Consider the following 15476-nt stretch of genomic DNA (forward strand, 5'->3'; position numbering starts at 1 on the left):
AACATGCATTCGGTCAGAGTGCTTCCGTAGTTCCAATATAAAAAAACGCATTAGGGGAATCTGGTTCAGATGAAATTACAAATTAGAAGTGAAGGAACATACATATACAAACGTGTAAAAGGTAATAGTGACTGTCATTAGTAAAGCCAATGAATGCAAGGGCTCCTTTTGGAACATTTTTACTTGTTTATTGGAGCATAATAAAAGTGTGACTGAGATCTTACAGTGTGTTTTCTATCTTCAGGAGACGGGAAGTTCTGCTTTGTGACATTTACTTTTCCTGACATTAAGGAGGTATGGTAGGCGAAATGGTGCATGTTAGTTTTAACGAAATCTTTTAGAAACGGCTGCATGTATTCGCAAGAAATTTCACGCGCTTACAAAAGGGTGCTCTTGGCTACAACACGAGACACTTTGTGCATAGATGGTTTGCATTTCCTGTGGCCCACTCCAGCAATTTCAGGTGTGTTTAATTATTTGATGTACCTTTTCTCTGCAGCCACGCAGAGGAAAGTGATGATATTACAGAGTACTATTCTAAACACCCGTAGGTTGTATCTGAATTAATGAGATATCATATCGACCTTGGAGTTTGCACCGAGAAAAATTATATCTGTTTGCACAAAGCCAGAAGGGGGGTTTCTTGCAGTGTAAATTTTGCCAGTGTTATCATGCATATAATGAGATATTGTTTCTTCAGTTCAGAATATTTATGACTGGTTGTAGTGCATGTGTACAAAGTTTCACTTGAATGGGATGAATACTTTTTGAGAAAAGGAATATTGAACTTGAAAAATTATTAAAAGATGAAATTACAGAGAACTGAAGTTTTATGTTCCAATAGTGCTTGTGGATGCTCAAAATGCCTCAGGGGAATACATTTCACTGCTGACTTTCTTGCGGGTGTCTCCAAAACCTTTCTTAGTGTTCCCTTTTATTCGTCTTGGTTCCTTGCTCTCGGTAGAGTCATAGAATTCTGCCCTGTCAACACGCCCTTTGTCCATCCTGTCGAGGGCACAATTGCAAAACAGACCTGGAACGGACCAAGGGCCTCTAGAGCAGCTTTTCATGAAGAATTACCGTCATTGTAGTAGGCTACAGCACTCTTAGTTACTGTATTCAATGTGTAAGCACTGAAAAAGTTCTCACACGTGGGGACGCGGCACCAGATGAGTCGGTAGAGCGACTCGTTGGTGCTCCCGGTTCGTCAATGAAAAAATTTGCTCAGAACACCGTTTAACTTTGAAAGTTCTGTTTTTGTGCCATTTGCATGACGATCGTGCCATCTTCTGGCCAAGTAATACGTTTGAAACTCAAAACAGATGCGACCACGACCACGTAAACAAAAGCAAGACTTTGACGTAATAGTTCTTTTCTACAAAGGGCTATTCCGTCGAACTCTTGCTTCGAGCTCTTAACAAATTCGACTTTGCCATGCCATCTACTAGCCTCCTGGTTAGCTCAGATGGAAGAGCAGCTGCCCCAGAAAGGCGGTGGTCTGAGGTTCGAGCCCCGGACCAGGACGAATTTTTCATCAACTGGGATGCTTTTCTTTCGAGGAACCCTTATGGGATTCCTGTGGCGATTGCTGATTGGGTGAATGTCTCATTTTATTCTAATTAATATATAATGTTTAGTACAATTCATTTACTTACCACACACACACACACACAAACAAAAACAAAAAAAACACGCCATAAGGAAGAAAACCGCGAAAGACAACGATAAGCAAACCGGCCTCGGCCAACCATTTTTAAACGCCAGGGCGCGCGGCATACCTTGGTGCGGCATTTCAACTGCTTTGAGCGGACGCTCGAGGTCGCACTTTCGCAGGTTTGTTCCTCGTAGTGCAGTCGATTTTTTCTGCGCCAAAAATCCAAATTCAATTTTTTCGCGGGTTTACCCTACGATACCCCCAAAGAACATTTGTTTTTTCTTCATGTTTTCTCGCAATAAATGTCGTTTTATGTCGAATCTCCACCTAAGTCAGCGACATAAAAGCTTTCATAGTGAACGTGCTCTTTGTTTTTAAATTATCGCCCATGACTATATATTTACGCTGGGTCCCTAGGCTACGGGAAAAAGCACGAGGTCACAAATTTTATTTCCGAACTTTGTGCATCGCAAAAAATATAGTTAGGAATTAGGGGGACACTAATTTATTGTGATATGATTTGAAGTATGGATTGCACATGCCGATGTCACATTTATTGCACAGTGTGCGCTCAGTGCTGGTACAATTCTCTCAAGCGCACTTGCGTCTTTTCTTGTTAGGTGAGGCTAAAACAAAGTTGGCCACTTTGTCACAACCTGCTCAACCAAAAGCAACGTCACCAGGATTTCACGTTCTGCGACGACCAGTTCCTTTCGGCTTGTTGTCCTTTCTTGAATGATTGCCTTAAGCTATTTGCCTCCAGTATTCAAGCTGAGTCATGTTTGATCCTGTGCTGCGAATAAGCGTCCTACCGTTGGTGACGGATACATTACAAAGCCAAGTGAATATTGACCACGACCATTTCTCTCCACGAATTACGCTCCGGTAGGCACCTTTGAATCCATGTGGTCTGTGCCAGCCGAAAAGCATTTATTAGCTGCAACAGCATCTGGATGAGGCACATTGATCCTCTGCGCACGGAAATACCTGTCTGCATATGATATGGGTTTCTACGCCGTGTACGGTGCTTGCAATTGGTACAACAGAGTTGTCCATCCAGATAGCAACCATTACCACGCCGTCGGAAAGCGCGTGCTCTTTGTGGCTGTGGGGTTGGCGTTTGCGGACATCAGGGTGAGCGATAGGCTATTCCTTCGACACGTGGGTCTCACTCGCTGTACCCAAGGCTTTAAAACTGTGTCCTTTCAGATGCCTCACTAGGTGCAAGCTTGTGAAACATTTCTCAAAATATAAGTAGAGTAGGACATGAAGAACTTCAGTTGGGAGTTCATCCACCATATTATGTAGTCGTGCTGCTGCTTCCTCGAAGTCTTTTTCGTAGCGTGTGCTTGTTGCTGGGGGCTTTTGTTTGCTTTGGTAAACTTCAAAGTTTGCAAGACACCCACTTTGGCATTCACTTTGTACCCGAACCAAATTGTCTTCCCAGATATAAATTGCTTACAGCCACGAGGGCTATATGATTCTATCATACATTCGTCTTAGCAGAATTGACGCACATGTTGAAATTTGTGCAGAAACTTTTCATTCAATGTCTCATAAGGGGCCCAACTTTGCCAGGTTATCACCAAGAGTCGGGCTCGCATAGTCGGTGTAGTGTAGAAAGCTCCTTATCTGTATTAAACGGTTTCTTCGCATGTCGGTGTAAGCCATTGTGTTCCGCATGTCGGTGCTGCTGTCCCAGTAGCACTTATTTCCTTGCAAGCAGTTGTAACCAGGGAGAACCAGCACTCCTAAAAATACTTCATTTCTTCTTTCGAAACTTTAGGGTAAGGCACGTTATGAAAAAAAAAATGAGCAGTTCCGCCAGAAAGGCGAGTCACCGCTTGCGATAGCAAATTAGTAGATAGCTCTATGAAGTAAGCATTGCAGTTTTATTGGCCGTACAAACTTGCAAACATTCTCTACTAACTAAGTTAACTATGGCAGAATGTAAGTCTGACTCAACAAGGACGCAGAAAGAAACAGACACACGAAAACAGCATTCTCTTTGTGTGTCTGCTTCTTTCTACGTCCTTGTTCAGTCGCGCTTATACATTCTATTGTAAATTCAAACCAACTAACCCATGTTTTAGCTAAACTAACCAGCACCTTATCACGCACGCACAACTAAACATGAACACACATCGCTCGATTAAAGCGGAAACTCTGTGAAAACGTTAGAGTTAGTAATCGCGGCACTGCCGCGAGCCAATTGCCCTCCTTGCACCTGTCGCTTCAACGCGTACAAAGCGTCAAAACCACAACGCGTACGAAGCTACTGTAACTATGCGCACTCTGCAAACATCGTAGATTGCTTAGAAGATGAGGCCCGCGTAGACGCGCACTTTAACCATGTCGCAGACCGCTTTCAAGAGACACGAGCGCCGGCAACGCGTCTCTACGGCGTCCACCAAAAGCGTCTACTACGGCGTACGTGATTCGCGTGGCCCACGCCGTCGCAGGCGCCGTGGTTGTGTCCACTCTCTATGGAGCGCCGGGCGAGGAGGACATCGAGGCGCCGTAGCAGCAGCTGGAGAAGAACGCCCCTCACTTCTCGCGGAGCTACTACCATCGTGTGCGGACGTGAGGTTTGGAGCTCCTGAGTCAGCAGCAGACGCTACAGCGTCTCACGCGCTCTTCCTCGCCCTATTCCGAGCACGACAACGGACGCTTCCTGCGACCTTCGAGATACACGTGTGACGCGCCTTCGCTGCACTTGGCCTTCTTCCCGCTCGCGAGAAGAGGCCATCGCCATAGAGTTTCCTACAAGAATTACTAGAGGGAACTCTGGCGCTAGTGTCTACGGGAGCTGCAACGCGAGCGGTTGTCCCAGCATGGGAATTATGGGAAGTACATGGATTTGCCTAAACTTCGTCTTTTTGGCTTCAAACGGCATTGTGACTTTGTAAACTCGTCATTTTCAACAGTTTATTGCGTAATGAATAATTAAATACACATCATTAAAACTGCCCGGCGGCAGGATTCGAACACAGGGACTGTAGCACAGAAGCCTGATATTGAAACCATTTAGCCACGGGCGCATGTATCGACAAGCGAATGAGACGCACTTATGAATTTATCGCGGGCATGCCAGTACCTTGAGACGCTTGGCGCGTTTCGATTTGGCCACCTGGACAAGCTGAATCGTTGCAATTAATAGCAATTGTACGCGTTCCCGGCGTCTTCTGCACTTCGAAGAATATAGATTGCGCCGAAATATACGACAAAAAGGTTTATATAGCGTAATAAAGAAAGCCACAAAAACGTCTGAATCCAGAAGCACGAAGATCAGACAAATCCATGTACTTCCCATCATTCCCATGGTAGGACAACGACTGCAGCGCCAGAGTTCCCTCTAGTAATTTTGTAGGAAACTCTATGGCCATGGCAGCCTATGATGGAGTTTCGCTCGCCAAGCGAGCGCCCGCCGCCCGTGCGCCACCGACGCCATGCTAGCATGAGCCGGGTGACGCTCGGCCCCGCGTCCCTTGACGAGCTACGCGCCAGGGAGGATCTACATGTGAGGGCCTCACGTATGCTGAGCGAATGGCTTCGTCAACGGGCCACCACCACCACTGCTCCACCCGTGGTTCCCTCACAGACTGAGGATGCCCCAGGAGGCACCACGAAGCCGTCAGCCCCTGAGGTAGCCTCGGAGCCTCCCGTGGAGGGTTTCTCAGCAAGCGAGGAGCCCCATGCTTCAGTCCCGCTCCCTTCCTCTGACGACGAGGACATGGACCTGTCGAGCTCAGGAAAACGAGCTCGTGAAACGGAGAGCGACGACGACGAGGCAACCGCGCGTCGCAAGCAGCCGCCGAAGGCTGCCCCCAGCGCGGAGCAGCACGTTGAAGCCAGCGGCCACGTGGAGCAGGCAGGCCAGGGCAGCGTCATCTTGCCACCCTCCCGAGAAGCAGCCGCCCCCCTCTCTCTCCGGCCGCCCAAGCAGGAGCCCCTCCGGAAACGGCGGGCGCCACCTATCGGCGTCCCGCTGAGGCGTCAGTGACCTGTTTCGCGCCTCCTCCGAACGCGATGGAGCTGGCGGACGAACCTCACCCCCGCTCGTCCAAGCAGGGCCCCGAGCACCCCGCGGCACGGTTCCTGAAGGACCCACCACGCCAGCCTGCACCGCTGCTGAAGCGAGGGGGGAAGAAGCACCAGAGGCACAACAAAGCTCCTGCCGTTGCCTCGTCTTCGTCTCCCGTCGCTTCGGACGGCTCGCGGCGCCCGCCCGCCAGCCCTGTCACCCCCAGCGTGCCTGCAGCGGCTGTACTGAGGCGGACGCCACCCGCCAGCGAGCCAACCTCAGATGGCTTCACCCTCGTGCAGTCGAGGTTGGACAGGCGGCGTGCAAGGGAAGGGCCCTGGATACTGCAGCACTCCCGGTGTACCCTGCAGTCATCGGTACGGTGCTCTTCCGACCCTCGGCGCCCGGCGGAGCCTTCAGTAGGGCACCGCGCCTCGCACTCGCGGCGGCCCTCTCATCGCGGGCCGGTGTTGCTGCGGTGCGCGTCAACCGCAAGCGCAACATTGTGGCCGCCGATACGACCACTCGGGCATGCCTTGAGGAGCTGCTGGCAGTCACCGAGCTCCATGGCATTCCAGTGACGGCCTGCCTGCCGGCTGAGCATGGAAAGAGCACCGGCTACGTGCACGGGATGGACGGGATGCCTGCTGACAAGGACCTGCTGGAGGCCATCGAGTCTTCCGTTCTAGTCCACACAGCAACAAAGGACGGCAACACGGTAACCATACGGTTTGCGGGGCCGGTCCCCCCTGAACAAGTGAGCATCTTCAAGCTCTGGTTCAGGGTAAGGCCGGCAAGGCCTCGTACACTACAATGCCGGCAATGCGGCCGTTTCGGCCACGTGGTGGAGAGCTGCAAGTGGCCGACAGGCTGCTTTCCTGTGGCAGGAGTCATCCTGAAGGCTCCCCTCGCCAGACAGTCCGCTGTGTGAACTGTGGTGGCGCCCACACCGCGGACAGTCCGGCCTGTCCCAAGTGGCAGGAGGAACGACGGGTGGCCACCATCATGGCGTCCACCACTGCACTGTCCAGGCGTGCGGTGCGGGCAGCGGTCCGCGAGGAGAGCCAGTTGGAGCAGGCCACTACACCCTCGTCGCGCTCCTATGTAAACGCAGTCAAGGGCATCGCTGATCTTTCAAGGCGTCCGGTACCAGCCCCACGCAGCTCCCAACGCCCGGTGTCGCAGGCCACTGCTGTCCTCTCGACCACACCCCCTACCACCCCCGTGGTGCAGACAACCGTGGAACAGCTGGTGGCAAACCTGCTGCTGACTATGCAGGCAGTCAGCACCGTGCTTCCTCCTGACCACCCTCTACACACCATCTGCCTACAGGCAGTGGCACTCCAGAACCAGACCACCCAACATGGTTGATTCGTCTGCTACAAGGAAGGGCCGCCGTCGTCCAAGTGTTCTCCAGTGGAACGTCAACTCACTGCGGCGGCGGCATGCGGACCTCTCGCTACATCTCCTGCAGAGTGAATACGATGTGCTTGCTCTGCAGGAGGTATACGTTCCTGCAGAGAAGCAGCGACTGCCAGGCTATGTGGGCTACAGTGCTCGCACTTCCTGCTCACAGGAATCATGCCAGGCCGCCCCCTGCCTCTATCACACACATCAGCAAGGAGCTCCCCGCTGCGCAGTGTACGTGAGGCGAGAGCTACCCCAGGCGGAGGTACAAGTGGCTGACCTGACTGGCGGGCCGTTTGAGTGCTGTGCAGTGCGCGTACGCATCGGGGGCGCGGACACTTCTATCGCCTGTGTGTATGTCCTACCCTGCCAGCCTTGGGACCCCTCCTGCCTGCTGCGTTTGGCTAGTCACCTTGGCAAAGACTTCGTCCTCTGTGGCGAGTTCAATGCCCGCCGCACAGCCTGGGGTGGCCGGCAATGCTGTCCTCGTGGCAAGGCACTACGGTATGCTGCTGACCAACTCGGCCTGCAGATTCTAAACACTGGCGCCCCCACTTTCATCCGGCGCGGAGCTCGTCCAACACAGACGGCAATCGACCTGAGCATGACCACAAGGACTGCCGGTACAGCTGGGAGACGCTTCCTGACACATGGGGTTCCGACCATCTGCCCTTGCTCCTGACTCCTTTTCGAGGCAAGTCCCCCAGGGGCAGAAAGTGCCTCACAGTCAACTGGAAGGCCTTCCGTGAGCTCTGCCGGCCGGCGGACAACGACGGGTATCTGTTGCAGATGATCGTGGAGTGCGCCAATGCCGCTACCATACGCTCTACTGTCCCAGAGGGCAAACCAGTTCCGGATATACGACATTTAGAACTGCGAGCTGCTCGGCGCCGTGTGGAACGCAGGGCCCGGCGTACCATGCTTCCGGGACAATGGACGGCCTACCGCCGCGTGGATGCTGTCTGCCGCCGCCACGCCCGACGACGCAGACGGCAAAGCTGGGACAGCCTCTGCTCCACCATCAGTCGCAATCCAAATGGTGCTCGAGCTTGGCTGATGGATGCTCCAAGCGCGCAACGCCAGTCCTTAACCGTGGCCGTCCTCATCGGCATCAGCGAGCGGGCGCTGGTCGAGCGCCTAGCCGACCGGTTTGCTGAGAGGTCACCAGTCCCGCAGATCCTGCCCTCGACGGTCGCCACAAGACGCTGCCTCCCTCCCTGCCACCATCTAGTGTAGGTGGCAGCCCAGATCCCCGCCCTATGCAGCGAGCCTCTCCGCATGCACGAGCTCGAGTCGGCGCTAGCTCTCACACGATGACAGAATGATCCAGTAGCCGACGGGATAACCTGCCAGATGCTGCGTAACCTTGCAGAGCCACAACGGGTACGACTCCTGGAGCAGTTCAACTCCTCCTGGAGCACCGGGGTCCTGCCTGAGAGCTGGCTGATGGCTGTGGTGGTGCCTTTGCTCAAGCGACGGAACCCTGCGACTTCGCTCACCTCCTACAGGCCAGTCTCCCTTACCTCTGCCGCATGCAAGCTGATGGAGAAGATGGCCCTATCACGGCTCGAATGGATAGCTGCCGAGCTGAAGTACTTTGCAGAACAGCAATCTGGCTTCAGGCAAAAGCGCTCAACGGCGGACTCCATCGCAGATGTGGTGGCCACCCTGGAGGATGCCAGGGGCAGTGGGGACGTCGCCATGCTGCTGCTCCTGGACGTCCAGAGTGCCTTTGACCGGCTGCCGCACGAGGTGATCGAGGCTGCACTGGACTGCTTAGGCGTCACCGGATGTCTCCGGGACTTCATCTCTGCCTTCCTGGTGGGCCGGAGTTTTCGTGTACGGGTAGGCAAGGTGCTCAGCGATCCCAGAGACATCACCTTCAGTGTCCCGCAGGGATCAGTGCTGAGCCCTTTCCTCTTCAACCTGGCACTGGCAAGACTCGCAGCAGCACTACTGGCTGACAGCCGCTACCCAGTCCGCTGCGCTATCTGCGCAGATGATGTGGCGCTGTGGATACGAGGACCCAGGAGAAGCATCGCTGCCATCCGGGGCTCTCTACAGAGCCCCGGATGGCAGCGTCTCTACATCTCCTTCCTCGGTGGCATTGGCCTCTCCGTGTGCCCGGCAAAGACAGAGGCACTACTTGTACACCCGCTAGCCTCCGCACGCCTCTACGTGAAACAGCTGCTCATTGCAAACACCACCGTCCCATGGAAGCGGGAGGTCACGTATTTAGGCCTAAGCATTGATCATCGGCTCTCCTGGATTCCTGCTGGCAAGGCTGTCACCTCCAAAGTGCGAAGAGTCCAGGGGGCAGTGAACAAGATACAGCAGCGTGGTTGGGGCTGCACCGTCAAGTGGGCGCTGCGGATGAACCAAGCGGCGGCCACATCCATCCTGCTATATGCCCTGCCGCTGGTTCTACTATCTCCAGCCAGGAAGGAACAACTCGAGAGACTGCACAGGAGTGCAGTAAGGAGCATCCTCGGTCTCCCCAAGCACTCTCTAATTGCTGCCACACTGGCTGAGGCTGGCGAATGGCCACTGTCGCTGCACATGCTCCAACGTGCCCTTGGGCACATTGACCGTCTGCACCGTGCTCCAGATGGTGGGGCTCTGCTCTGCCGACTGTGGAACCAGCCGCTATCTGCATGGGGGGCTCTACGAGGAGCTGATTGTACAGCGACCAGTGCCCATGGTCACATCTCCGCCACACGAGTAGCCTCCAGAGGTGCACCTATCCCTGAATGGAGCATCAAAGCGCCGGACGCCAGCAGCAGCACTACAACAGGCAGCTACTGGCAAACTCCTGGAAGAGCTGGACGGCAGGCTGCTCGTGTACACGGATGGCTCTGTGCTCTCCAATGGCTCCGCAGCGGCGGCATGTACCATCCCATCAGAGGGCAGGAGCAGGCAGTGCCGACTTCCTTTTCGCGCGAGCTCAACAGCAGCTGAGCTGGCGGGACTCCACCTGGCTGCAGACCTCCTGGCTGAGGACGCCCCGACAAAACCAGTGGCGGTGCTAAGTGACTCGCGACCGGCTCTCCAGGCACTCTCCGATCACCATCGACACGGAGCCACTGAGACCCTCCTCAGAGCAAAAATCTAGGCCCTCTCGGCTGGGGGGGTAGCCATCTCCTTCCACTGGCTGCCTTCCCACGTAAGGATCGCTGGAAACGAGGAGGCGGATGTCCTTGCTAAGGCCGCCCACCACCCGACCGTTCCACTCACCAGAGCAGTCGCAGCATCGGACTCCTCCAGGCAGAGACTCAAACAGCTGCTCACTTCCAACCATCCGGATAGCAGGGTAGCTACCAACCGCGCCCCAAAACTCCTCCCTGAGAACGGTCTCTCGCGACGGGACCGTTCCACACTCCTTCGTCTGCGCACGGGCTCCGTGTGGACGGCAGCTAGGCTCCATGCCAAGGGACGCACCGCCTCGCCGGCCTGCAGAAGGTGCGGTGACACCGAGACCCTCGAGCACCTACTCTGCACCTGTCCTGCATTAGCGCAGGAGCGTGCTCCAGTCACTGCCACCTACCGACGGTATGGACTCCCGGCTACCTCAGAGACACACCTGCTCTTCCCGGCCCGATACCACCGCCCAGCACTGGCAAGCCTGCTTGAATATGTGTACTCAAACGGGCTCCTAGATCGCCAATACACTTCGGCATCGCATGGCCTCTGCCTCGAGCGCCGGCCATCGCCCCTGGATGATGCTGACGTCTGCTGCCTGAAAGCTACTCTCCCTTTCCCCCTCTATCCTCTCATCTTTCATTCCCCGCCCCCATCCCCATTACGCTGCGCCGTGCTCCCATATGGGCTGCAGAATTGAGCCTATTTTCCTTCTCCCAAATCACGAAGAAGAACGCCCCTCGTCCCTCGCGTGACCCCCTTGCCTCGCGTACTACAGGAGAGGACGCGCATCCGGGCCGCGTTCCTCGCTCGCGCACGCGAGGTTGAACCGCGTTCGCCGGCTCACCCTCACACCATTCCACTGATGCGGAAGTTCACGGTGACGGCGACGGCAGAAGTGCGCCTGGAGTATCCATATAATTGCGATCGAAATAGTGACACGTAGCTTTGGGTTTGTTCCACCAGGAGCCCCTGGCAGCCTCATAAAAAGATCTGAAGCAATTGTACAAGTAAAGGTCACCATACTTCCACTTCTAATTTGAAGATCAATTCGCTTCAGCACTTTCGTCACCCACAGCCTAAGTCACACTTGGTGATGCCTCACCTTGTTACCCAGGCTCAACTACATCGTCATTGGAGTCGCATCCATCAATAAAGCGCCCATCGGCAAGAATCGTTTCGGCACCGGGCCTCAGTTGTCGGCGGCGCAAATTATCTATGGGCCGCCAGATTGCTCATCCGCAGAGACTTGTAGATGTTAGGCTCCCGTGGCTCAATATAAATAGCCGACACATCAGTGTCGTCCTCTTCGAGTATTTTGACTATTTCTTCTAAAGTCAACCTACGTAGGAAATATATTGGCTAATGAGTGCCAAGCAAACACCACACATGGAGCGTAAAACTAAATTATAGAGTTATAAGAAGTTGCACAGCACACAGAGCCAAAGACCCAGCATGGCCATTTGGCAACACGTGAAATAACACGTTCCTACACAATATAAGCAGAGATTAATCTCTCACAAATAGTGACCAGAAGTCATACATTGCATGAGGTATACAGAGAGAAATGGACAATCCTGTTGATAAAATGAATACCGCAGATAAATCCACGGGAGCGTTCCAACTTGCCATGCCCGAACTACAAACCACTATTTTCCGCCTTTTTGAGCAGCCCTAAAATAAGAATAGACTACTTCTGCCACCTGGTGCCAGTAACCTGTATGCTAATCTTTCTAAAGGCACGTTGGGGCAAAATGAGTCAGGTTTTTGAATCTGTATGATTTGAAAGGCTTCGTGCACATCTGCGTGACTATATGGTCACGCTGCCACCTAATGAGTTAAGGGACTTTGTCAATGTTTTAGTAAGTTTCTTAGCCGTGTCTGCCAGTTTCCATATGTTTTAGGTTTAATTACCAGTCCAGAATGGACGCTGCACTGTTTGTGCCACAGTAACTATTCCAACATGTCGCTAACGTTTTAACTAGTCCACGCAAAACTGCATTTAAATTCGTGCCTACAATCGCGTGCAGTGCTTCCGCGTTTACCTGTGGCGAGCGCAGGCTGCTATGTGGGCGGTTGGCTGAGGATTCACTTTCGTTTCTCCTACCATGTGATGAAATTGCGCCAATAGGCGACTCTTTGTACACTGTCTAACGCACTTCCTACTTGCTATGATTATAAGACGCTCATTGCTTCATTCAAATCACTGATTTTATTATTTCAGCAAAAAACACTTTAATGAAGCCATTATTGTAACTTTGTATGTATCTACCCTGGAAATTACACCTATAAACAATGCAATGGAAGCGGTCCCGAAACCACTCAAAGGTAGCAGGCAAGCACACCCCTCTGAAGTATAGCTCTTGTTACAGAAGCTAGTGCTTACTGAAAGTTCTTAAATTTTACTCAGCTTACTACTTAGAGATCTTACTCACCAGCAAGTGAAAATTTTTTCCACCAACATATGCTAATACTTTTACGGAACAGCTAGCATCACAACTACTAATAACATCGCCGTTAAAATCTGGTATCTACCTGTACCTCTGCTACATGGATTTACAGTAAATTATGCAGCAATCAACAGTAAAAAAGTTCTGTAGCTTAGCGTTTAATTACGCGTATCTGTCATAGCAGGCTGTTTTTTTATGTTACCTTTATTCTTTCACACAGCTATAATTACAATGGTGGGCACATTAGGTGATGATCTGACAGCAACTGTAGAAGGATCTTTTTTTCGGTTTTGAGGTATAATTTCTATTGGTTCAACTTTTTGAAACCCAAGTTTAATTGAATAAATTTGATGAACTTACCCCGATATTCAGCCATGTGAACGACCACATTTTTGGCCAAATAATAAAATTCAATTGCAACTATTGGGCTTCGCTCCTAGCATAATTGTGGACAACATAATTTCATTCGTTATGAAGGCATCGCTCCTAGCATAATTGTGGACAACATAATTTCATTCGTTATGAAGGCAAACAAACACGCGTAAGGTTCATACAAATTGAGACATCGCTAGTGTTTTTTGTTTTTTACTAGACTTTTGAAATTGTGAGCTTTTGTTGTGATGCAGTCTCAGCAACTCGAAAAATAAAAAGCAAACACGCATATCAATCACAATGTAACAAGGTAACTGGTGGAAAGATTGAGTTAGTTAGGTAAAAGCTGATCATGATTTCTTTTGTTTTCAACTCCTCAAGCGGTCTTTAAGGGTGTAATAAATCATTAGGATTAAAAGAAATATCCTCACCCGTAGTTAGTTGTTTGCGTCGCGAGGCCGAGTGCGATCTGTGATTGATTGATACAAAATGCATCCGTACCGACTGGCACAGCTATATACGATGTATATTTGTGGAGAGAGAAATAGTAATTCACCAGGTGACAAAATAGACGTTGGCTTTTCGCCCATAACAGTCATTGTGTATATACGCACCAAATAGGCAAGACAAGAGCATTTATTGCGGCTTCCAACACAGCTTATCACACACAAGAAATATTTGTTCTGTGTACTTGTATGTCTTATAACATATTGCCTAATAAAAGAAGTCGATGCACTGAATCCAGTCGACTGTTTGCTCCGCCGAGTATCGGTGTTGCCGCACTGCCGCCGTGCATTGACCAGTGGGCTGGGAATCAGACATACGAAAGGCGATGGTTATTCTCCTCTAATACCGCAGATGAAATGCGAATACACTGGTAATGACAACACCTGGTGAAGCTTACAATTGTAAGAACCGCCAGAGATTGACGGGGTGGAATTCCCCCTATAGAAAAGTGCAAGTGGTGTGGCAAAGGTATAAGCTTGCACATACAGATCTCATTAGAAGGCAAGCACTTTGCACTACATTTATCCTAAACTAATGCGTTTTTAAAAATAGTTGTTGTGCTGTCGATACTATTAGTTATTACTCTGATAACTGGTCACTATAGGGTGCAAAGAAATAAGTCGTTATCATGCTGCACCAATGGAAATCTATAAATATAGTTTAGCTTGGCCGCTTCAATTTGTAGACACGCACGTACACAGATGACTCCTAGTGCCAAAATAAATATTTAAGGACTCTAGGGAAGTACATAAATCATATCGATCACTTGCTTATTATTGACATCATCATTATTAATATTATCAGCCTGTGCATGTTCAGTGCTGCATGAATGCCTCTACCAGTGATCTCCCATTACGTATGTCATGCGGCAGCTGACTTATCGCAGGTGTGCAAAACTGCCTATTTGCATCCGACCACCTGTTTTCCTCGGCTGCGCTCACCTTCCCTGTGCAACCGTCCCACACCTCTAATGGATTGCCAACAATCTGCACTGCGTAGTACATGTGATTCGTGATGTTGTAGTCATCCCTCGTTCGCTGCAATGCGACAAGTGCTCTTTGGGTATAGATTGTGTCATCGGTGTTACCTCGTGACTGCTTTCGTAACAAACGAGCTTCGTCTATTAAAAATGAACTCACTTGGGGAATGCTGTAAAGCCCTAATTTATGCGACCGCAGTCAATGGTGAATAGCGTCCTCGGAACTAGCAACGAACAGGAGTTCACTGGCTGCCTCAAATCCTTCACGTCTGTCTGCAAACAGCCGAATGTATGGGCACACCCAAGCTTTTTGTGACACGCCATTTTACCTCGCCTAGGGCAGCATCTAGCTGGTAATGACATTCAAGATTTCTATATAAAGAGGAAGATATACGTGGTGTGTTTGTCAAGCGGTTATCACTCTCAGTGGTAGGAGTGTCTTATACCGGGGTTCATTATCAAATTACTACAGCTGATGTAACGCCAGCGCGAACACGTTAAATGTGCTCCCTTGACAGGAATGGCGCCGCTATCTAGGAGGTGTGAAGCGACGTACTGCATCGTTACAATAACAAGCGCTGACAGTGAGCGCTTCGGTATGCTGTGCGCACCCGAAGCTCCAACGTGCTATAGCCTGGTGCAGGTGGTGTTAGCCTTCTCCTGAGATCACGACAGTTTCCATAATATGATTTGTCGTTTGCATCCAGTTATCCTATGACGTTGGGTTGCGCACGCAGTGCAGCTTCAACGTGTATCAGTAGAGCTTACACGCGGCCTACTGATTCGTTTGTGATGGCATCAACCAGGAAAACGGCTGCGCTAAGCGGCGCAGGAATGGAAGGACGTCGACGGGCGAATCTCGCTTTGGTCCGGAGTGAGACAGGGCAGCGTGAAGCAGAACGCCTTTGCGCCTTCGTGGCACGCGCTGCCAATTCCCCACTAGCA

General features: G+C 51.4%; 1 long non-coding RNA gene across 1 annotated transcript in view; it reads right to left on the reverse strand.

The window, feature by feature from the left end:
- Window positions 1-13663: 13663 nt before the first annotated feature.
- Window positions 13664-15476, reverse strand: part of LOC129385895 (uncharacterized) — a 49032-nt gene continuing 47219 nt past the window's right edge. The window contains exon 4 of the long non-coding RNA XR_008613380.1: window positions 13664-13852. This is a non-coding gene — a long non-coding RNA (uncharacterized lncRNA). The remainder of the gene's footprint in view (window positions 13853-15476) is intronic.

This window comes from Dermacentor andersoni, chromosome 7, assembly GCF_023375885.2.
Source record: "Dermacentor andersoni chromosome 7, qqDerAnde1_hic_scaffold, whole genome shotgun sequence".
NCBI classification, from domain to species: domain Eukaryota; kingdom Metazoa; phylum Arthropoda; class Arachnida; order Ixodida; family Ixodidae; genus Dermacentor; species Dermacentor andersoni.